This window comes from Schistocerca americana, chromosome 4, assembly GCF_021461395.2.
Source record: "Schistocerca americana isolate TAMUIC-IGC-003095 chromosome 4, iqSchAmer2.1, whole genome shotgun sequence".
Classification (NCBI taxonomy): domain Eukaryota; kingdom Metazoa; phylum Arthropoda; class Insecta; order Orthoptera; family Acrididae; genus Schistocerca; species Schistocerca americana.
In genome coordinates, this window is record NC_060122.1 from 252,570,816 (window position 1) to 252,594,692 (window position 23,877).

At 44.3% G+C, this 23,877-nt stretch overlaps 1 protein-coding gene across 1 annotated transcript in view; it reads right to left on the reverse strand.

Moving 5' to 3' along the window:
- The window catches only part of LOC124612758 (alpha-tocopherol transfer protein-like), a 149,506-nt gene extending 126,272 nt beyond the window's left edge, over window positions 1-23,234 (reverse strand). Inside the window, exon 1 of the mRNA XM_047141151.1 lies at window positions 23,085-23,234. The gene's annotated coding sequence lies outside the window, so the exon portion shown is untranslated. The remainder of the gene's footprint in view (window positions 1-23,084) is intronic.
- Window positions 23,235-23,877: the final 643 nt, after the last annotated feature.

A 23,877-nucleotide genomic window follows, 5' to 3' on the forward strand; every position in this document is an offset into this window, starting at 1 on the left:
CATCCGCTTTACCGATGATCAACTTTATATAATCATTCCATTTTAAATCACTCCTAATACCTACTCCCAGATAATACACAGAATTAACTGCTCCCACTTGCTGACCTGCTATACTGTAGCTAAATGATAAAGGATCTTTCTTTCTATGTATTCGCAGCATATTATACTTATGTACATTGAGATTCAATGTGTGAATTCGTTTCAGATGCTCCTGCATTTCCGAACAATTTTCCGTTGTTGCAACCTCTCGATATACCACCGCATCATCCACAAAAAAGCTCAGTGAACTTCCGATGTTATCCACAAGGTCATTTATGTATATACAAGTAGTAAGTACAATAAATTAAAATCGACTACACATTAAGCCTAATCGACGGAAGGAAGGAAATAAAAGCAAGCACTTCCCCTTCGACGAAGGTCCAAAAAATACGCCGTACAGACTGCGGAGGGGTCGAACCACTGTTAGGAAGGATAAAGAGTAAAACACGGTCGACAGCCCACGCGTCGTTAGCTAAAACGCCCGATGCTCAGACGGAAAACATACACTGGAACGCAAGCGGTTAAAAAAAGCACATTCGGTCTGGAAATGACGAACCGTCAAAGCTTTATCACAAAGTGGTGGAGGATCACCACAAATGGCTATGGATAGAAAGACTGTGTCCAATGCGCAAAAGAGTTAAACTGATCTGGCGGCGAAAGGGCAGAGAGGAGGTCGGCCAAGGCATTGGGAGGGTTTAATTCCCCGGAGCTTGTTCCCGCGAAGAGAACACCAGTGGTGATGGCAAAGTGACACCATCTGCCGACATACGCCTACACAGAGAACATCCAAAGGACTGGAAAAGCTAGCATGCAGACATAGTACTGCTGCCACACCGACGTGACCAGGAACCCACATTTACATCGCAGTGGCTACCTCAATAGCGAACAAGTGGAAGCTTTCTAGGACGCGTTGGCTTAAGGGATGGGCTGTGTGGAGCATACAGCGCCTCTGAAGGACACAGAGCATCAGAGCACATGACAGTTAAAAAGCCCGTGTCACAACATGTACTGGGTGGCCTGAGAGAGTACAAAGAGCAGTGTTCTGGAAGCCGGTTCCGAAAATGATCGGTGCCAATGACGATGGCACACTCGACACTGCAGTCAGTCTTAGAGCTATCAGTGGGCACGAAGATGCTATCGCTAAGTTGAGTGTGAAGGTCGGGAAACTTACAGCGACAGATCGACCTGGAGTAGTGTCCTTAGGAATCGAATGAAGTTCAAGATGAACACGAGCCGCCACACGAAGCCAAGGAGGTGAAGGGTTCACACACATTGGGAACATGGCAGGTAGCGAGAACGAGTCAGCGGAAAAGAGGCCATAGGACTGGCGGTCGGGCAGACAAATGGCATGCGCATCCGCTGAGGAGGACATCAAGTCAGTATGACATTGATCCTTCAGCAACTTCTGCATAGAGAGTTAACCAAGCTGGTATAGAAGGAGCCAGTAGCCAAACGTATTCCACGATAGAGGACTGTCTTAAGATGGACCTGCAGAGAAGTAAACGAAACATCCATAGTGTAGTTGTGAACGTACCAGGGATCAGTACAGGCGGAGGAGGACGGTCCGATCCGCTCCCCATGAGGTACTACGGGGGACACGTGGGACACTAAGGGACCAGGTACAGCGTGCAGCCAGGTAAGTCACGTGGGAGAACCACGAAAGATTCCTATCTAGCATGAGCCTTAGGAATTTCACACTTTCAGCGAGAGGAAGAGCAACATGCCCCATAAGTAAAGATCGGGGAAGAAACCCATTGCGCCACCAGAAATTCTAACAAACTGTTTTGTCATTGGAAAAGCTATAGCCATTGTCAAGGCTCCAAGAGTAAATATGATCGAGAAATCGCTAAAGCCGCCGCTCAGGGAGACAGTGGAGAACTTCAACAGATCACAAAACCGTCGACGAAATGGAAGTCGTAATGCCTGTCGGGATACAGTCTATAATAGCGTTAGTGGCTACAGTGGTATCATTTTTAGTTTTCACCACAGCCCGTCATTATCAGACCGCTCATTCCCGAATTAAGGCCCATTTTTCCATACTAGCAGCCCTCTTCCCTGCACCAGTCTCTTTCTAATGAGTTTCTTAATAAGTGGTTTTAGGTTCCAAGGTAGCGGAATTACATAGCTTCGTGTAATTCGTGGTCTTTGATTTTATGTTAAGCTCATCGCTAATTCCATTTTGTAGGCTCTCATTCGGTTTACTCTCAGTCCCTCTGGATGTAGATATGAGGTACCTCATTCTCCTGGATGAAGGTGTTCAACGAATCCGAACCCACACACACCTTGGAAACTCTTAAGAATTGTCGAAGGAAATGAGGAGGGCGGCCTCGGAAGCCTCGCATGTATAGACTGGGGAGAACACAAGTCGCAGGCTTTCTCCAAATAAAAAATAAAAAAAACCAATACTGCCATAGTCTGATATCTCCACGAAAAACCAATCATGACAGGGGTTGACAATGTGACAAGATGGTCAACTGCAAAATGGCACTTTCGAAACCCACATTGTGCTGTGGTTGGTAGATTGCGAAACTCGACCCACCATGCCTGCCAGCCACGAATGATATGTTCCGTCACCTTGCAAACACAGCTGGTGAGAGAAACTGGGCGGTAGCTAGGACTGGGGTGTTCGTCCTTACCGGGCTTAGGTATGTGTATGGCAGTGGCTTCACACCAACATCGGGGAAATATGCCATGTGCCCGAATTCGACTAAGAAAGGAACGAGAAAGTGCTTGCCCACAAAAGGTGCTGCAACATCTGAATGTGAATATCATCCGGCTATGGGGCAAAAGATGAGAATGAAGGGAGACTGATCTAGCTCCCTCATAGTAAAGGTGCCATTGTAGCATTCAAGATTATGAGAGGAGAAAGATATCACCAGACCCTCCTCCACTCGTTTCCCAGGAAGGAAGGCGTGGTGGTAGTGGGTGGAGCTCGAAATTTCCGCAAAATAGCGGCCCAAGCTGTTGGAGATAGCAATAGGGTCCACAATAACATCGTCTCCTACATTCAGGCGAGAAATCGTGAAATGGATCTTGGTCCTAGAGAGCCAACGGATGTTGCCCCTTATGATGGAAGATAAGAGTTTTAAATTAACTAGTAAGTGGAATCCAGTTGCATTGTTTACTACCTCGGAAAAAATGACGATACTGCACACGCAACTGTCTATAACAGCTACAGTTTGCTATCGTAGGATGACAGCTGAAAACGCGGAGAGCACGTCTCCGCCCGCGAATCGCGTCGCAAGTACGCCTCGGTCCACTGGGACCGGGACACTGCGCGGTAAAGATGGAGTGCGAGACATGGAACGTTCTATGGCACTAAGGATATAGTCCGTAATATACTCTACCTCATAGTCACAACTGGGGATATGCTGCTCATCGAAGGTCACCAGGGAGGAGTGAAGCCTCCAGTCGTCTTTAGAAACCTGCCTATTCAGTTTACACGTATTGGGTTTCTTTATTTTTTTATTTTTTTTTTTTTTGGTAATGAGTCTACTGACTGGTTTTATGCAGCCCGCCACGAATTCCTTTCCTGTGCTAACCTCTTCATCTCAGAGTAGCACTTGCAACCTACGTCCTCAATTATTTGCTTCACGTATTCCAATCTCTGTCTTCCTCTACAGTTTTTGCCCTCTACAGCTCCCTCTAGTACCATTCCCTCATGTCTAAGCAGATGTCCTATCATCCTGTCCCTTCTCCTTGTCAGTGTTTTCCACATATTCCTTTCCTCTCCGATTCTGCGTAGAACCTCCTCATTCCTTATCTTATCAGTCCACCTAATTTTCAACATTCGTCTATAGCACCACATCTCAAATGCTTCGATTCTCTTCTGTTCCGGTTTTCCCACAGTCCATGTTTCACTACCATACAATGCTGTACTCCAGACGTACATCCTCAGAAATTTCTTCCTCAAATTAAGGCCGGTATTTGATATTAGTAGACTTCTCTTGGCCAGAAGTGCCTTTTTTGCCATAGCGAGTCTGCTTTTGATGTCCTCCTTGGTCCGTCCGTCATTGGTTATTTACTGTCTAGGTAGCAGAATTCCTTAACTTCATTGACTTCGTGACCATCAATCCTGATGTTAAGTTTCTCGCTGTTCTCATTTCTACTACTTCTCATTACCTTCGTCTTTCTCCGATTTACTCTCAAACTATACTGTGTACTCATTAGACTGTTCATTCCGTTCAGCAGATCATTTAATTCTTCTTCACTTTCACTCAGGATAGCAATGTCATCAGCGAATCGTATCATTGATATCCTTTCACCTTGTATTTTAATTCCACTCCTAAACCTTTCTTTTATTTCCATCACTGCTTCCTCGATGTACAGATTGAAGAGTAGGGGCGAAAGGCTACAGCCTTGTCTTACACCCTTCTTAATACGAGCACTTCGTTCTTGATCGTCCACTCTTATTATTCCCTCTTGGTTGTTGCACATATTGTATATGACCCGTCTCTCCCTGTAGCTTACCCCTACTTTTTCAGAATCTTGAACAGCTTCCACCATTTTATATTGTCGAACGCTTTTTCCAGGTCGACAAATCCTATGAAAGTGTCCTGATTTTTCTTTAGCCTTGCTTCCATTATTAGCCGTAACGTCAGAATTGCCTCTCTCGTCCCTTTACTTTTCCTGAAGCCAAACTGATCGTCACCTAGCGCATTCTCAATTTTCTTTTCCATTCCTCTGTACATTATTCTTGTAAGCAACTTCGATGCATGAGCTGTTAAGCTGATTGTGCGATAATTCTCGCACTTGTCAGCTGTTGCCGTCTTCGGAATTGTGTGGATGATGCTTTTCCGAAAGTCAGATGGCATGTCGACAGACTCATATATTCTACACACCAACGTGAATAGTCATTTTGTTGCCACTTCCCCCAATGATTTTAGAAATTCTGATGCAGTGTTATCTATCCCTTCTGCCTTATTTGACCGTAAGTCCTCCAAAGCTCTTTTAAATTCCGATTCTAATACTGGATCCCCTATCTCTTCTAAATCGACTCCTGTTTCATCTTCTATCACATCAGACAAATCTTCACCCTCATAGAGCCTTTCAATGTATTCTTTCCACCTATCTGCTCTCTCCTCTGCATTTAACAGTGGAATTCCCGTTGCACTCTTAATGTTACCACCGTTGCATTTAATGTCACCAAAGGTTGTTTTGCCTTCCTGGTTCAAATGGTTCAAATGGCTCTGAGCACTATGGGACTCAACTGCTGAGGTCATTAGTCCCCTAGAACTTAGAACTAGTTAAACCTAACTAACCTAAGGACATCACAAACATCCATGCCCGAGGCAGGATTCGAACCTGCGACCGTAGCGGTCCTGCGGTTCCAGACTGCAGCGCCTGTAACCGCACGGCCACTTCGTTGCCTTCCTGTATGCTGAGTCTGTCCCTCCGACAATCATATCTTTTTCGATGTCTTCACATTTTTCCTGCAGCCATTTCGTCTTAGCTTCCCTGCACTTCCTATTTATTTCATTCCTCAGCGACTTGTATTTCTGTATTCCTGATTTTCCCGGAACATGTTTGTACTTCCTCCTTTCATCAATCAACTGAAGTATTTCTTCTATTACCCATGGTTTCTTCGCAGCTACCTTCTTTGTACCTATGTTTTCCTTCCCAACTTCTGTGATGGCCCTTATTAGAGATGTCCATTCCTCTTCAACTATACTGCCTACTGCGCTATTCCTTATTGCTGTATCTATAGCGTTAGAGAACTTCAAACGCATCTCGTCATTCCTTAGTACTTCCGTATCCCACTTCCTTGCGTATTGATTCTTCCTGACTAATGTCTTGAACTTCAGCCTACTCTTCATCACTACTATATTGTGATCTGAGTCTATATCTGCTCCTGGGTACGCCTTACAATCCCGTATCTGATTTCGGAATCTCTGTCTGACCATGATGTAATCTAATTGATATTTTCCCGTATCTCCCGGCCTTTTCCAAGTATACCTCCTCCTCTTGTGATTCTTGTACAAGGTATTCGCTATTACTAGCTGAAACTTGTTACAGAACTCAATTAGTCTTTCTCCTCTTTCATTCCTTGTCCCAAGTCCATATTCTCCTGTAACTTTTTCTTCTACTCCTTCCCCTACAACTGCATTCCAGTCGCCCATGACTATTAGATTTTCGTCCCCCTTCACATACTGCATTATTGGGGTAGGAGTCAACAAACCGACAGTGCACGGGAAATGGTCGCTCAAGTACATTCCAAGAAGAATGGACCTCTCGAGACGAGAGGCAAGCTGCCTGGTCCAAATGGGAATAGGTGTGTGTGAAAGGAACTTTGTTGCTCCAGTGTTAAGACACATGAGCTAGACTTGACTGACGTTAGCCAAAGGTGAAAGACAGGTCCTCAAAGAGCCTGAAAGGGGATTGGTGGGCGTTAAAGTTGCTGAGCAGCAAAAATGGATGAGAGAGCTGACCAATATGCTGGAGTACGTCTGCCCTGCTGACATCGAATGACGGAGGGAAGTAGACGTTACAAAGAGAAAAGGTGAAAAGAGGATGTAAAATACGGACTGCAATAGGTTGCAGACAAGTGTTCAATGAGATGGTGTGGCTGTTGACGTCATCCCAGATGAGCAGCATGACTCGCCCATAAGATGGAATGCCATCCTCGGGGTATGCATCAGTGCAGACCAAAAGGAAACACGACAGGTAAAAACGGTCGCGAAGAGACAATTTCTTGTCTTGGAGGCAGAAAACAAGAGGACGCTGCGATTCCAATGGTACCTGTATTCCTTCTGGTTGGATCTAGTGCCACAAATGCTCCATTGGAAAAGAGTCAGTATGGGGAATGGGGGAGGAGGGAAAAAATGAAGGGTAGTCACCTCAGTGGCTGCCGAGTGCCTCCTTTCGAAGGTTCAGTGCTACAGGGTGCAGAGGGGAAGATCCTGTTCCATGAAATCTACAGAGGCGTCGGCATTCTTCTTGGGCAGGCCTGTGGATTCCAGGGCAGAAAAACAGTAGGCGATGCTCACCAGTGAAATGGAGGTCGGCCGGTAGAGAATATCAAGCTGCACACTGTTGAATATCTCTGAATTGGGGATGGAGAAGACCGTTTGCCTTTGTTTGATTTCTTAGTGCCTTTACAGTCCGCAGACGAAGACTCAGATATTTATTTAACAATGGAAATGCCGTGTGACTGGGGCCTCCCGTCCGGTAGGCCGTTCGGCTGGTGCAAGTATTTCGAATTGACGCAACTTCGGTGACTTGCGTGTCGATGAGGATGAAATGATGATGATAAGGACAACACAACACCCAGTTCCTGAGCATAGAAGATCTCCGACCCAGCCAGAAATCGAACCCGGGCCTTTAGGTATGACATTCCGTCGTGCTGACCACTCAGCTACCGGGGCGGACTGTTTTAACAATGAAATACGCCAACAGCAGTGCAAAATATTACAACTGGTATAAATCTGTGATTTGCTCCACAAATTTCTGAGCATTGACCGAAGAATAGTCCAGGTCGATTTATTGTGAATGTTTCTTGGTTTAATCGCCCAGGTGTGGCATCAATTTTAACCCCTACAGCAGGTGCTGCTCATGAAGAACATCCCAATTGCATGGCTGTTGGTGAATTTCGCAGTTAAACACGAGTACTTGACCATTCGCTGTCCCATATCCACCATGGATCAACAGAGATCAGATATTTGTTCGTTAGAGGGATGTAAAAAGTCTGTACAGGAGTATTCCTTTTGTCCTCTCCGGACCACCGGTTGTGTAGCACGTAATTTCGCCGCCAGGGGTGAAGACTTGATGGCTTGTTACACAGCTGTAGAAGGAGACGTGGATGCTACCGTGGTACTGGGCGATTTCATAACCGCAGTATTGCATAAGAGGTTTCAAGTCTGCGGGGCCGTGTCATTCATGGAGCCAGGCGTAGCAAGAAAGGTAGCATAAGTGCCGGATGGTGAAATGTTTGACGAGCCAACAACTTGTGAGCAGTAGACTAGAATAATTATCCTTCACGCTGATCTCTCGGACGGCTCACTCATAGAGATGCCGGGACATTCAAGGGAGGAAGGGGAACGGTCGCGATTACAATTGTTACAGTTGAGAAGGAGGCGGGAAATCGCCCTCGTAAACATCTTACGGCAAGTAACACATTTGACCATGTTTTGACAGGACACATGAGTGTGGTTGTAACATTGACACTGGTAGCAAAGCATCAGGTTTGGAATGTGTAGTCGAACTGTGGTGATTTCATAGCCTGCCTTGATCTTCGACAGAAGGACTACTCGATTAACTATGACAAAAAGAGTACGTATAGGCACTAAGTCTGCATCAACCTTTTTCATTATCTGATGGACTACAGTGACTCCCCAATCAGAGAGTCAGCGTTAAATTTCCCCCTTGGTCAGACCATAGCGCATCTGGGTGTAAATAACACCACATGAAGAATTCAGTGTACAATGGGCCTCGACATAACGGGATAGCTGTGGAGGAGTGAAGTTGTCGGGACTGAAAGTCACAATTTGTTTCCAAAAGCAAAGTCCAATTACGTAAACGAGAGAAGGATTTCACAGGGTCTGCAGCTGGATCAACACTTTTCTCAGTAACAAACTGATTAATTGTAGCAAAGGTCTGATCTTCTTCGGTGCATGATACCATGAGGAACTGAGGTACAGGTGTGACAGTCTTTGAATCTGTGTCTCATTCCGTTTATGTTTAGCAGATGTAGACAGATGATATTAGGTTCATTGCGAAAAAATTGCCGATGTTTGAAAGCATCTCTGTTGGCATGCTCCTCCCAACCTCATGGGGGGCCTCACCCAATTTAAGTGGTTGTTTACACCTTAGGTCACATACCCGTAACTCCGGCAGAGGAACCAATAGGCAACTGAGAAGGTAACAACTCAGGCAGTGACCACTCCCTGGCGAACCCTACCTGTATAGCCAGGGACTGGGAATTACGTGTTACCCAGCCACCTGTTAGGTGGGAAACGCGTGGCCGGCCTTCAGGAGCGCACAGGGAGGAAGAAGAAACAAAGAGAAACCTCAAACGCCGAAGCGAAGGGAGGAGAGGAATTGGAGAACGTAGAAAGAAAGAAAAAGCAGTTGGGGAACTGTTCCGATGCTGGGCTATCGAAACTTCGGAACGCATTCCCGAAATTATCCAAGACATGTTGCCCAGGGGAGGGGGAAAAGGAATAGAAGGAAAGACAGACAGGCAGCACAAAAAGGGAACAGATGCTGTAAAGGCTGGAGCCCTGTGGTAGCCAATCACGAATTCACCAAAGAGTGCTGAGTCCCATGGAGTAAGATATAAGATGCCAGCACAAAAGAACCAGAGAGACACGATTAACTTCTTCTCTTGAGACATGAAAACGAAATGAAGGAGCATGACATAATGCTTCAGTAGTACGGCTATCGCGTTGTATTGTATTGAATGTAACTGGTGACCTAGAAACGACGGAGAGGCTTCGTCGCCGCCGTAGCGCGCAGTGGTTCACAACCCTACAACAGGCCACAGCAGTCCACTCACCCCACCGCCGCCCCACACCGAACCCAGGGTTATAATGGGGTCAGGGCCCTATTGGACTCCCCCCCCCCCCCCCCCGCCCCCCGGGGACATCTCACACCAGACGAGTGTAACCACAATGTGTTTACGTGTTAGAGTAATGAAGGTGTACGCATACATGGAGAAAGTGTTTGCGCAGCAATCGCCGACAGAGTGTAACTTAGGCGGAACAAGGGGAACCAGTCCGCATTCGCCGAGGCAGATGGAAAACCCCTTAAAAACCATCCACAAACTGGCCGACATACCGGACCGCAACACTGATGCGCCGGGCGGCACGCCTTCCCATCCAGAAAGCAGTGAGTCAAACCGCACGGCTAACCGGGCGGGCTTTATAGTACGGCTAACTCCTGATGGTTTGTAACTTTTATTCAATTCAGGGGACGGAAGCAGGGTTTATTGTTTCCCTTGCCTTTATTGATACTTTGTTATTAACGACCCGTTATCCCTTCGTTCGTCTTGCTATTGATTTTAAGAATGAGCTAATGAGATGTTTCCCCTTCCTGCTTACAGTCCTTGGTGTCGTACCGCTTCTTTGCCTTAAATCGCGTATGTAAAATCTGACGTATTACATTTTGCTTATGAGTCGTGCTCTCCAGTTTCCTGTACGCACGTAATGCTATTAAAACTTGACAATAATCTCTGGATTTGATCAGTCATAGCTACAACTATCAAAGGGGCATCATAAGTTGAATTCTTACAATACATTTTTAGTATCTTTCAATGAGTAGCAGCTAGTTCTAAATGAAGAACAATGTAAGTTTATGCAGATGAACAGGAAAAACAATCCAGTTACATTTGAATACGGTATTAGTAATATGCTCATGGACACAGTCACGTCAATTAAATATCTAGGCGTTACGTTGCAAAGCTGTAAGAAATGAAACGAGCATGCAAGGACTGTAGTAGGGAAGGCGACTGGTCGAATTCGGTTTATTTGAAAAATTTAGGGAGGTTTAGGACCTTTAGAAAACCGGCATTTGAAGCTGACTGCAGGACGATTCTACTGCCGCCAAAGTCCGTTTCGAGTAAGACAAGAAAGATAAATTAGATCTCGTATGGAGGCATATGGATAGTCCTTTTCCCTCGTTCTGTTTGCTAGTCGAAAAGGAAAGGAAATAATTAGTGGTGGTGCAATACCGTTCTCTCTCACCCGACGTCTGCTTGCGGAGTATGTATGTAGACGCAGACTGTTCCATCATTAGTACGTTGAAAGTGACTCTCACATTCATTCCGACTTTCTGCCATTTAGAACAGTTCATAATCTCGAAAAACTGTTGAAAATTTTCTGTGAAATTATTAATTAAGGTAAAGCAATGGTAATTTGTCTGAGCGTCGTATTAGGTGAGATGAGCATGACTTGCTTTTATGATTTCGTTTACTGTCTGTCACGATGAGAAAGCAAAAAGCACGCTTGTTGCTTGCGTAATCAGTTTTGACAGCTTTTGGAGTCGAGTAACGAGATAAACTTTACACAGCTCGAGGTCAGAGTAAACGGTCGTCGTCGCCTTTGGTAGAGATTGTGTCCAATTATCTACTGTCTTTCCAAAATGAAGCAAGTCTGCGGATGACAAGATGAAACCCTTCGCAGTCTCTTAAAGATTATTGTTTATGACCTTTTCCCACTACCGTCACGTATTATGTCCACGTTTCTGAACATAACTGAGCGTAATGTGATGAATTAGACATAAACCAACGTGACCAGAAAGACACCAGGGAACTTTCAACATTGTAAACGGTTGAGGTAATGTGTCCAGAAATTAGTACTCAAAATTCTAAATAAATATCCCATAACCATAAAACTGTGGCTGTTGCCGGCTTGCACTGAAGACGGCTCATACGAATATACAAGATGTGCACTTTGGTAACATTACTCACATTGCTGCGTATCTCATCTATTAGTTAACGTGCACTTAACGCTACCGGAAAATCCCAATAGAGAACACGACAGTACAGAATGCTAGCTCGAGGGTCGAGGGCGAAGAGTAAGGTGAACTGTTAGCTGTTCAAATTAGTTGAAGTAATACTGAAAGCGTAACTGGCTTGAAGGTCAGTAGGAGATGCTGTAACAAACAAATAACCCTTCATTTGAACACTATGTACAGTTTTAAATTCTGCAGTAAAACCATTCTTTCTGCCTCTTTCCTTTCATTCCCTCCATTGATCAGTGGCAGTTATGTGTCATGTAGAGAGGTCACACTTCTAGATCCTGTTAGGTACTTAGGTAAAGAAAATTTGATAGAATTACAATTCCTCAGTTTCGTCGTATATCACATTCGATGATTCAGAAAGAAAGAACATATTTAAATTGTTTTTTATAGACAAACTATAGAGGATGAAAACGCTTTGTCACTAGATAGGGGAACGTTCGAGGTTTGGCACAATTTCAAGTGGGCTTTTTTGGTAGTAATATGGCGACTACATCACAAGAGAAATCATTTTGTTTGTTGGAATTTGCTTGAAGTCAATGCATTCTTCAAGTGTAACGCGCATTCCGCCGTCGATTCGGCAAGAAACCGCTTCTGCTGAAGTACATTTATGACTTTCATACAATAGTCTTGGAAGTAGGCTGCATATGCAAAGGGAACAGCACTGTTAAAGCACGCACGTCTGATGAAAATGTTCGGAGTATCAGAGATGTGTTCGTCAACAAGATGGGCAGGGGAGGAACTTCATCTTCATCAAACAACGGTGTGCCGTGTTCCGAAACGACTGCGTTCACACGCAGCCCTCGGGAGGCCACAGCACGGGCAGACCAGGAACTTTCGTCTCCCTCAAACAACGATGTTGCGTCTGCATATGACGCGTTGCAAGCAGCAGTTACTACAACCATTGCGTCCTGATAACCGTAACACGAGGCACCAATTTTATATTTCAGTTCTCCGGGGTATGGCAGACGACACTTTTTCCGAACGACTCATCTTGTTTGGTCAACTCGATGTTTCTTTTATTGGGTTATCACGCATATCAACCAGGTAAGTCATGTGGGACAGCTCTCCATCGACTCGTTGGGAGGGTGGAGAAAGCACTTCACTTTCAATAAACAGCCCTCTGCAACTTCCTGGACATCGAGGGGCTTTAGTAATACAACCTTCGGTTCCACGGTTAGGGCAGCAAATGTGCATGACCTAGGGACTACTATATGTAGGTAGACTAGGGTCATGCTTAGTGGAAGGAAGGTAGAGGCTACCATGATGAATGAAAAGATGGTAATTAACACCACTAGAGGTTATCCACAAAGAGGAGTTCTGTCCCCTTTATTGTGGAATCCAGTGGTGAACGAACTCACTGAGGAACTAAATTCCAGACAATGCCTTTGCCAAGGATACGCACAACACCTTGTCATAGTAATACTTGGCAAAGTTACTGACAGAGTTAGGAATATGGTACAAGATGCATTGGGCATTGTACAGGGCTGGTGCATTAAACAGGGTCTGAGGGTTAATCCTCAGAAGACTGTTGTGGTACCATTCATGAAGAAGCATATCCAACACCCAAGTTGTAATCTAAAGTTCTTCGATGAAACTGTACCTCTGAAGGGGGGGTAGTGAAATATCTAGGGGTAACCTTAGATGAGAAACTAACATGGACCCGTTACATTAAGAGTATCTGCTCCAAGGAGAAAGGTATTCTAGGGAGTGCCAGAAGGGCTTGGACAAAAACTGGGACCTAAGCCCCAGAGGTGTGCACTGGATTTACACCAAAGTGGTTAGACCTAGAATTTCCTGCAGGTCCGTAGTGTGGTGAAAGAAAGTAGAAAAGCAGATGGCAGCTAAAGAGCTTGCTAAGGTACAGAGACAGGCCTGCTTAGCCATAACTGGAGGAATTAACAGCACACCAATCGCTGGAATGAAGGCAACGCTGGACATGCCTCCACTACACCGTTGGGTCAAGATGGAGGAAGCAGCTGGTGCATACAGACCCAAAACTGATAAATACTGGATCTCATTTGGATATCCAGAATCACACACTGAAATAGTAACTGAAGTAAATATAGGAATGGCTAGGGAAATGCCGGCCGACTATATAATAACTTCCAACTGCTTCAATAAGCCTTACAATGTAATAATTGGAAGCAGGGGTCAGTGGAAGAAAACAGTTCGACACCATATGGGGGACAATGTCCGGTTCACTGATGGGTCGAAATCAGGCCAAGGCGCTGGGACCGAGGTGTACGGAGTTCAGCCATGACTGGAGGGCATCTTCTCTCTAGGAAAACTGGCCTCGGTATTCCAAGCTGAAATTCCTGCAATCAGAGCGTGTGTGGAGAAGAATATGCGTAGGTGCTACAATGACCGTGGCATCAACGTCTATTCAGACAGCCAGGCAGCGCTGAAGTCATTGGCAGCTCCTGCCACAAGATTTAAGATTGTTGCAGAATGTCACAGGGCTCTGGTGGAGCTAGGGGGAAGCAATAGGGTAAACCTAGTGTGGGTTCCAGGCCACTGAGCGATCGGTGGTAATGAATAAGCCGACAGATTGGCCGGTATGGGGGCAAAGACTCCATTCATTGGATCGGACACTGTCCTGACAATCACCAAGGCTATGATCAAAGTAGAACTATGGAATTGGCTTAGGAAACAGCACGTACAATACTGAACAAAGGTCTAAAACAAAAACATGGTAAGATAATGATGCCAAAGCCGTGTTTTAAAAGAAGCTCTGTAATCCTGGGCTTAAACAGGAAAGAGATTAAACTCATGGTTGAACTGACGACCGATCATGGGAATTTCAAAGAACACCTACATACAATGGGTATAACGGAAGAAGACCCTAAATGTAGGATCCGTGATGAGTCTGAAGAAACTGCATCACACCCGATCTTCGAATACATGGCATTGGAGAGCAACAGACACAGAATTTTCGGAACAACTAGACCTGAAGTAATTGTGTCTAACAAAAAATTTGTAAAGGGAGTCTTTGCACTATTTAAGGGCATTGGTTGACTTTACTAGATATACAGGGAGCGATACCGCACAATAAACTCGGTTTTGGTGCGAACAGTGGCAGGTTAGATGAAAGCTGTTTTAGCTTTCCTGCCAAAATCAAATTAAATCAAATCTCCAGGGTATGGCAGACGACTCATTTTCCGAACGATTCATCTTTTCGGCCGAATCGGCGTTTCTTTTATCGGGTTAAGTAAACCGTCATAATTTATGTATTTGGGGTTCAGAAAATTCTGGCATCGCTGTAGAACTTGAGGCCTACCGAAAGCGAATGTGTTTTCTGCCATTTCTGTTCACAAAGTTTATGTACCTTTCCTTTCTGCGGAGGAAACAATGACAGGAACGTTAAACCTGGGCATGCTGCAAAATTGATTTATTCCTCAAGTTTACGAAGATTCCAGTGATTTCATTTTTATGCACGGTGCCGCTCCGGCTCACTTTTAACTTGAGGTGTGACGTTATTTCAACAACACTATCCCACAACGTTTGATTCGAAGATATGGACAGCATTGGCCTCCCAGGTCACCAGACCTCACATCTTGCGAGTTTATTTTTTCTGTGGCGGTGCTTAAAGGAGTGTCTTTGTCCCACATATGACAGCTACTCTTCAAGATTTGAGAAATCTAGTTGTTCAGGCTGTTGATTCAATAAACAGGGACCTGTTGACTCGTGTGTGGAATGAAATGTGTCTCGAGCAACGCATGGCCCTCATGTTGAGTGTATGTTGTAGTGTCTGTGCGAACGTAAAACTGTGAACCTTCGCGCGCGAGCGCGTTTGTGTGTGTGTGTGTGTGAGAGAGAGAGAGAGAGAGAGATAGAGAGAGTGTGTGTGAGTGTGTGTTTGGTGCCTACAGGCGCTCAACAGCGACATTATCACGTTGAACATTACATTATCCAGTTATATACGCAATCTGTTTCTATCTTTCAGTTTGTCCACAATAAAAAATTTAAATCCTTCTTTCTTTTTGGATCACCCTGTATTTCGCCATCAGATTTGCAGTGGTGTCAATGAAAGAGCCTACGAATCTCTGTTTAACACTTCTGTAGATTATACCAACCTTTCCTGTCTGTAGTATAGCGTCATTCAGTTGGTTAGATATATACCTTCTTGAGTAGAATTTCTGAAGGATGCACCAATTCTCAAAATACAACTGGGGTTCTTGTAAAACATATATTATTTTGTCCGATATCTAGCGTAGTGCCTCTAGAGAGGCCATATATTCAGAATCATCGTTGCAACCCCACTCACTTTACACAGTGAAGTATATTGAATATGGTGATCTTGCTGCATTAGTTTTGAGTATTTCCGTTCAGTACCAACCAGCCGAAAGCTACAGAGATGACTATGCAAATGCGCTAGATAGGATGCACGTAGTTTCTCGTAAAATCATGATGAAATACTTGAGTAGTAACTTCAGTTATGGAGCGATAATGTTCTACAATCTTCAGAAGTTTTCCTATATAAAACAGAAATAACACAGAACATTCGTGATTTCACATTGCTGTGTAGCAAGCAGGTTCTTTCCCAACAGCCTACATCTCAAGGAAAGATACAGCAAGGTTTTCTTTCCCCACTACTCGTTCTGACGGAAGGCAGTTCTACACACCGTACCACCGATGTAAGAGTTGGTGCCTTTAAATGGGAACCAACTGGATGGGCTAGCAAATGTAGACAAGAAACAGTAATTTGGCAGTCCCACAACATCGCACATGTTGAACATGGGCAGGACACTTTTAGAAAATGAACCTCACACTGAAAACTGGTTTACTTGGTTTAACATACTAAAAGTGATGGAGCACGATACAGTGAAGGTATAGGAGAATTAGTATAAACATGAAACGAACTATAGCACCCATACTGCAAATCAGACGAAACCTCCTTGAGATCAAGGAAATACTCTGTGTTTCACAGGGCATCCTTCATGAAGTGAGGACTCTAGCAACAACAGGAGAATTAATTAACTAAAACAGTCAAAGAAACAGTTAAGGAAATAGAAACAACTGGATAATCGGATGAAGAGATTAGTTGATGGGAGATATTCGTTTTCCACAGAAGACGGATGAAAATATGAGGTGGGAAAACTTCGAGATCGATTGAAACTGCACTGTATTAGTACGTAGACATAATCCACGATATGACTCGGAACTTTGTATGGTAGTACGCCTGTAATAACTTCACAATATTAAATGTCTCCGTGAAATATTGAATAAAATAGTAAACAGATGGTAGTTTTCTCGGGTTTTTCACGTGTCATAAAATCAGCATGACCCGATATTTCGGCGATTCATCTGTCCGCCATATTGAAGAGACCGCTTTTGCAGCTGCGCTGCTGCTACTGATGTTGAGTCACAGTGAAAACTGACGTCAAGGCTGCAGATATTCGTCCTATATAGCTTCAACACCGTAAACAGTGCATGCGCCGCTCATCATAGATGGAGCCGCCCCTAGTGGAGTACAGCCACCAATGATATATCTACCGCACTCAAAAGATCATCAAACACTCGGGTCGGCTGCACAATAGAATATTCGTACAGAAGTCCATGTTAACCATCCTGCGAAGAGGAAAACCCTGGATTTCATTAATCAAGTTATCTGCCAATCTAATTTCAGTCGCCTCCTCATAAATGCTGTTCCAAGACTCGGAAATACTGGCAACCATCAGGGCTTCGTCAAATTTCACCCCATGTCCCTCGTTTCAACAATGTTCCGTTATCGACGATTTTTCAGGTTCCCATAGTGTGAAGGCGAAGTTCCACGCATCTGTCGCGAACTGTGCGGATCGAACGGCCGATGTAGCCCTTCACATATTGACAGAATTTTGTATATGCGAGGATTTGTAAGCCCCCAAATCACCTTTTAGAGGCGAATATTACCCTCAAATTCATCTGTTTTCACCTCAGCATTAAATGCGCTAAGGAGGTCAAAAGTGACGGAAGATTTCCATTTTAGGGCTTCATGATTTACAAAAAGACATGTGGTGCTCTAGGACACTGCTCACCGAAAGCCGACACACGGAGATCGGTACCTGCATGCCAAGAGCTACCGTCCACCGCATTAATGCAGTGGTATTCATAGGATTCTGGTACGCCCAGCGTAGGCCCATGTATCTGATGGGGCAGTTTAGCGATGGAACGTTTACTCTTGACGGGCGCGTTTGAAAAAAAAAAAAAAATAATAATATTCTGGAAAGCAGATTCCTCACGCTATGCTATTTAGAACATCCCCGGAAGTTCTAATAAGTGAAATGCAGTCGGGTGGCGCCATCGGCAACCACATATATTTCGACAGAAGCACAACCTATCATTTTCAGGACAAAACTGAAGCGAGTAAGTTATGTGCAAGCCACTTTAGAACCTCTGCTTTCACAGAAACTTCGTAAAGATAACTAACACCCACCCACCCTCCTCTACACACACACACACACACACACACACACACACACACACACACTCACACACACACACCCACCCACACACACAGCAAACGCTAGCGCAATCACAAATCAAAGATGACCGACGTCAGAAGTTATCGATAGTGAAATTGATATTCAAAGGGTGCAGTTGCATAAACCCTTTCCCTCTGTTTTCGACAAGTGAGAGAACAGGAGTCTATGAAGAATTTAAACAAAAACCACTGTCTACGATCTCTCTCTATAAGGTTACTTGATAATTTGATTTCAACAGTTTCCTTAATAACACTGTCCCAAAAGCTGCAAGTACATGTCAGAATCTCCTTGTTGTTACATTCCTTAGGATGACCGGTACCAAGACGATGTTCTGAAAAGGCGAATTTGCTCAGCAGTTGTAAGCATGTGTGCCACTTATGCACAGAACACCCGTCCTCCACAGTCATAACAAGCTGACCGACAGACGACATGCCATGCCACAACAGCAAGGAATACGGTAGACCCCCGCCTTAAGCAAACCAAGATCATCCTTCATGGAACCTAAAAGGACCCTGATCTTAGATGGTGGTCGAAATACAAACTTCACGTCATATTTCCGCAAAATACGACCAATTCTGCTCGAAATGCTCCTTGCGCAAGGAAAAAAAGGCCGCAGACTGCTGCCTCCTCGGTATTATCATCACTCACCTTGTGCACAGTTAGTCAACAGCACAATGCACCTCTGATCTGTCATTCACTTTAATCATTCTGACGAAAGGTAACTTCGAGATGGATTAACACAGCTGACAAAATCTCAGGATCCGAGATGCCATGGATCGTGTGATTCAAGGTACGAAGTTCCCCTTCATGTTGAGCCGAATGGTGACAACTGTCAGCCTACAGATACAAGTAAGTGTGAGCAGGCTTCATATAAACAACATGCCCAAACGTACCATCTACCTTCCTCCTAACACACAAAGAAAGGGAAAAATAGCCATCCTTCTCCCCCTACACGGTGAAACGAATATTCGGATGGGTTGAATTCAGATATTCTAAGTCACTCAAATTCTCACTTCCATGTAGCAAGGTGTTGTGCTGCACGATGTGTCGGAGCACCAATGTTACTCACAACCGACGCCTTCCTTGTGGACCATATGGCAGCCATATAACCAAGGGCGAACAGCACAACAAGAAATGAGATTCTTGATAGTCTCGTGCAATTAGTTTTTTTGTCAGCACCTATCCTACTACAGGGTAAATCAGCGAGTAAACACAGCATCTTTTGAACGTAATCCTGCGCTATCGACAACAGCGCACCGAGTGAGATGGTAATACCGAGGAGGCAACAAAGTCCACGGCCTTTTCTCCTCACGCAGGAGGCATTTCGAGCAGAATTGGTGATATTTTGCAAAAATACGATGAGAAGTGTTTGTTTCGACCATCAAGTAAGATCAGTTTCCGTGAAGGATGATCTTTGTTTGCATGAGACAGATGTCTACTGTAATTCTTGCATTTGTGGCACGTCATAAATTGGAAACACTATCAGGACTGTGGAGGACCAGCGTACTGCTCATAAACGACACACACGCTTACAACAGCCGAGCAAATCTGCCATTGCAGAACGCTGTCTTGGCATCGGTCATCCTATTGATTATAACACGGAGATTCTAACATGCACTTGCAGCTCTTGGGGTAGCATTATTACGAGAGCTGTTGTAAAATATTCGCAAGTAACCTTACAAAGGGAGATGCTGGTTTATGCTTAGATTCGGCATCGACTCCTGCCATCTAACTTGTCAAAAAACGGAGGGAGGAAGTTTATGCAACTGTACTGCCGATAACCGGCCGTTATGACCGAGAGGTTCTAGGAGCGTCAATCCGGAACCGCGTTGCTGCTACGGTCGCAGGTTCGAATCCTGCCTGGGGCATGGATGTGTGTGCTTGTCTTTACGCTAGATAGGTTTAAGTAGTTCTAAGTCTAGGGGACTGATGACCTCAGATGTTAAGTCCCATAGTGCTCAGAGCCATTTGAACCATTTGTACTACCGGTAACTTCTGTAGTCGATCATATTTGATTTGTGATGGCACAAGTGTTTTCAGTGTGTATGTGTGTCTGGTGTCTTCATGGAGCTTCTCTGAAAATCGAGGTTTCCACATTGCTTACTCGCTGCCGTTACGCTTTAAAAATGGTGTGCTCCTGTCTAAATATCGGTGGTTTTCGACGACATCACCCGTCGGCATCCCCGTAAGTTATCTGAACATGGTATACTCCGGGAGAAGTTAAGGCCTCACATCCCCGGAGGTACATGAAGAAGGACATTGTTCTGTGGCCTTTAATACTTATGCTGCGGCAACTTCATTTGAGATTGGAAGAAATCTGAGGGGTTTCTTGGAGGTGGCGCATGCGCCCTGTAAGCTATGGAGGCTCATATATGACGACGATTTCCACCTCGCCCTCAGTTCTGCACACAGACTTATTATACAGTACGTAAGGCTCCCAGAAGACACGGAACTGCATGATCGCACCGCTATGACACAAACACAAATGAGAATACCTAGGCAGATAACACCACGATTATGGCAAGAAATGTCGACAGATAAATCCTGCACTCAGTGCCCATTATTATCGGTAATAACTCGAATTAGGAGTAATCATGTTGACTTTACGATCCAGCAAAACCGTGGAGACTAAGAGTTATTACGCCACGAAAGCCTACGAATACACAAAATAATAAACATTTTCACTCCGTTATCGACAGGAGTTCGGAACGTTACTCTCAAGATTATATCTCACGCAGGAACTGGAAAAAGGACAGTATTAGACGTCGGTAATATTTTATATTCTTAACAAACTTAGACTTTCGAATTCATACTTCAGACAAAACGAACTGCCAAGAATAAACTTGGTTAAGAGAGTGAATTTTTATTTTGCAGTAAAGTGAACACCTGTCTGAGGATTCTGGTAGATGAAAGTGCCGAATCGGGACTCGAACCGGTAACCTTCCTTGCAGAAGTGCTAGACACAATACACGCACGAGGACCTGTGAAGTTAGGACAGCAGATGACAGTTATTGGCGAGGGAGGAGCGTGAGTGTTACCTGCACAGCTTAATCGGTGGAGCATTTGCCCGCGTAAGGTGAAGTTTCCGCGTCGAGGTCGGTCCGGCACACAATTTCGTATCAGCCATGAACATTAAGCTATTTACTTTATTTCAAACTTGTTTGGAAATTTTTTGGAGTATAGAGATACAGCAGAAACATCAGACCATTGGATGCCAATGTAGAAAGCAACTCCCTTATCAGGTCATGGATACAGGCAGCCGTGTAAATATCTACTGATATCTTTCTGATGCGATATGGAAGGCATGGGATCAGCACACTGTTGTACGGCCACTGTCGGCTTTCCAGACGCTGGAGCCGCACTTCTCATTCAAGTAACCCGCAACTCGTGGTCTATTGGCTAGCGTTGCTACCTCCGGATCACGGGGTCCCGGGTTCAATTCCCGGCCGCGTTGGGGAATTTCTCCGTCTGGGGACTGGGCGTTTGTGTTGTCATCACCTCCTCCTCATTCTGGAAGTGGCGAAATTGGAACTGGAAAGATTGTGAACTTGTACGGGCGCTGATGACCACGGTCTTGAGCGCCCCACACACCAAAATCATCATCATCATTCATTAGCCCCATAGTTGCCACGGTGAGGCTGAAAGCATCCCATTCCCGTCTTCTCGCCATCTAGGTCTTCCTCGCCGTACTGGAAGCTGTACTCGCATTTTGTGGATGGCTGGCTCACTACCCAACCAGAGACGGACATTTTCTGCTACTGTTCAATTCAGATAAGTGCAATAATTTAAGGTGTTACGGAGGTAAGATTTTGAATGAAAGGGAAGCTATGGTTGTAATGAATCGGAACAACTTGTCCAGGAGTAATAGACCATGCTGTTGCGAACAAGATATCATTCGTTTGTTTCTTCTGGAAACAGTGACAGCTTATTCGTCGTTTGCATTGGACGTATGAAAACTATCTTATTAAAGTTAGCGCATGTTCGTTACTGTACAATAACAACCCGAAATAGAAGTTGGAACTATATTCAGGTATTATTAATGATACTGTATAATGTAGTGATCATTTTAATCCATCTTTCAAGTCGAGAACGATACAGTATCAATAGGTAAAAGAGTGTTCTGATATTCTAATTGGAGAAATATTACTTCCTGACTAAACAGCTGAGAGAAAAGGTAGCGGTTGTGGGTTGTTTATGGAACTAGCCTCCCGTTTAGTTTCTCTGAGAGAAACTACGAAAATTCTAAAACAGTGACTGTATTTAGAGAAGATATAAAGAAACATTTTTAATGCAAAAAACTTAGCGTTTCTCCCGTTAGATGTCCGTGAAAGATCAGAGTCTAGCGATGTTGAGAAACGGTGTTCGAACTGCCGTGTAATGAATGCTGTTTGAGAGATGATGCTGAGATTGGGCGTTTATATTAACGCACGACTGGAAACTACAGCGGTACCGATACACAGCCTACAAGAGCTGTATATCTGTTTGGTTGAAGAAGCAGCAATTATTCATGAAACACCTGAAGGTTTGAGCATGTTTCTCAATCATTAACACGCTCATCTCAGTTATGCATTAACATAAATTTACTACAATTACAGCAATATCGATAAAATAATATGTATCACGCGGCAATTTCAACAACGTCTCTGAACATCACTAGCGTCAAAATTTGCATGGGCCCAAGAAGGAAATGGACGCATGTGTGATATTTTCCTAATATAAAAGAACTCGTCTTATCCCTTATAAAATATTGTATACTAAAATTTTGTTACATCCTGTAGAATTCAGTTTAATTTGAAATTCAGAACAACGTGGAAAGTGGAAACTTTAAATCACTCGCAGAGTTAGAAATTGGGAGTTCCGTTAGCTGTAAATACTGATGTATTAAATAACGGAAAATTACATAAAGACAGCAACAGTTTTTTAATTTTCCCGTTGTTTTTAACCACGAATATAAATTTGTAACACTAACATTAAAATCTTGGTCTATGATTACGTATTCATGAATTTTTATATGCAAAAATAATTATTCAAAACAGTTCACGAATCACAGTTAATGTAAGAGTAACGTTTTACCGTTTGGTTTGTGACAATAATTCACGGAAATGTCCCCACGCCTGGTCACAGTACCTTTGTTCCGTTTGCACCAACACTGCGACCACAGCTAAGTTCGGTGCTGCTGTGTCCGGCGGACGGTGTGGTCTGTGGGGACGGTTCGCAGCCCTGCCTGCCTGCAACTGTGGTCTGCACGCCACCTCCAGGTCGCCAGTGAAAAACTCTGGCCTTCCAAACAGCGAGTGGTAAACGTGGATCTCTTGAACAGGCCAGTCGTTTTGCTTGATGTGGATAATCATTATGAAAGGAACTAGTTCGTTACTGCAGACAGAGCAGATGAATCAGCGTCTTTCAAGGTCACTCGGTTCACGTGTTAAGTACATGCAACAGACAGTGAATTCACTGACTCATATCCTTTCAGGCAAGGTGTCTGCAAAAAGACACTCTTCAGCAGTTGTTACACGTCGTCCGTACTACTAATTGCAAACATATAGGACCCTACAAGCGCACCAACCAGCCAGCTGACCACTTCTTTTCACAGCCAACACACGTCCCGACCGAGTTCACTCACAAGCAAAACTTCTCATTGCATACCCCTCATTTTTAGAGGTAAAATGGCCCAGTGCATAGCCACTCAAAAGCTGAACACAGATCAAGACGGAAAACACGAAGGAGATGCACTGAACTGCGAAGAAATAAGCAAAATAGACACAGTGTAGAAGAAAGTGTACCTGAAATGCTCCTCCATGATACTGACAAGAGGGAGATTGAGTTAATAATTAAATCACCAAAGACCAAGAACTCTCGTGGATATGACGGGGTATCTAGCAGAATGCCGAAGTATTGTTCTATGTATGTTAGCCCAGTA